This window comes from Arachis duranensis, chromosome 4, assembly GCF_000817695.3.
Source record: "Arachis duranensis cultivar V14167 chromosome 4, aradu.V14167.gnm2.J7QH, whole genome shotgun sequence".
NCBI classification, from domain to species: Eukaryota; Viridiplantae; Streptophyta; class Magnoliopsida; order Fabales; family Fabaceae; genus Arachis; species Arachis duranensis.
In genome coordinates this window covers 11,545,466-11,546,945 of record NC_029775.3, presented here as the reverse complement: position 1 = coordinate 11,546,945, position 1,480 = coordinate 11,545,466, and positions in this window count along the sequence as shown.

Below are 1,480 nucleotides of genomic sequence, written 5' to 3'. Positions count from 1 at the left end.
TTCAGTCAATTTTACTTTCAAAATATTTATTTTACACCTTTTCAGTCTTTTCCTTTAAATCTCGTCTAATTCGAGGATCTTTGATGTACTTATAGAAAAACTGGTACCTGCGAAAGAGAAGTAGGTTTCGCTCCCAAACCACCATCAATTTGCTAAAAATTGACAAAACAAATTGGCACGCCCGGTGGGACAGTTTTTAAAACTTAAGTGTATCAAATGATTTTGGTGTCACTTAGTGTATGCAATTAAGAAGTGAAAGAATTATTCACATGGATGATGAGATTTCGAATGTGAATAGTGGTTCGGCCACAAATGACGGTGTACCAGTAATTATACAACCTTCGGACGTTACTTCATGTTCGGAAGGGGTGGTTGTAAGTGAAAGTGTGACGGTTACTAATGTGCAGGCTGAAAATAACGGGCGTAATACTTGTCCACGTGGTAATCCACCACCAATTCATCCCCAAGTAACTGCTGGTTGGCCTCCTTACGGTCTTTCTCTTGGTTATACTCTACCAGTAAGTGATTTTGTGCCTCCGATTTGATTTCCAGGTGTAAGTGGAGTAAATGGTGTTCAAAATCCACAGGAGCAAACTGAATATTCTTGTGATTACAATGTGGGTTCTATATCGAATGCTTCTAATTCAATAGCAGCATTTCGACAACATGTAAAAGAAAGCCATCATGATTTGGTCAATTTATTGACTCAATAAATGACCATAATTCTAAATCATATGATGGCCGATCGCGAGTCGAAGTTCGATCGTCTTGCACGGAAAGTCGAACGGATTGTTCGAATTGTTGATTATGATGAAGAAGAAAGGCATGATGCCAGAGGAAATATTGAGGGTGTTGAAAATTTATTTTAAAATGAAAGTAATATTTTTAGAAATAGAGAAAATTCTCAGTTAATTCCTTGAGGTCAAAATGTAGATGACGTTTAATGAGCGGATAATTTATACGCTTTTTGGCATTGTTTTTAGTATGTTTTTAGTATGTTTTAGTTAGTTTTTATTATATTTTTATTAGTTTTTATTTAAAATTCACTTTTCTGGATTTTACTATGAGTTTGTGTGTTTTTCTGTGATTTCAGGTATTTTCTGGCTGAAATTGAGGGACCTGAGCAAAAATCTGATCCAGAGGCTGAAAAAGGACTGCAGATGCTGTTGGATTCTGACCTTCCTACACTCAAAGTGGATTTTCTGGAGCTATAGAAGCCCAATTGGCGCGCTCTCAATTGCGTTGGAAAGTAGACATCCTGGGATTTTTAGCAATATATAATAGTCCATACTTTACCCGAGATTTGATGGCCCAAACAGGCGTTCCAAGTCAGCTCAAGAATCCCGGCGTTAAAAGGCAGAACTGGCACAAAAGTGGGAGTTAAATGCCCAAAATGGCACAAAAGCTGGCGTTTAACTCCAAGAAAAGTCTCTACACATGAAAGCTTCAATGCTCAGCCCAAGAACACACCAAGTGGGCT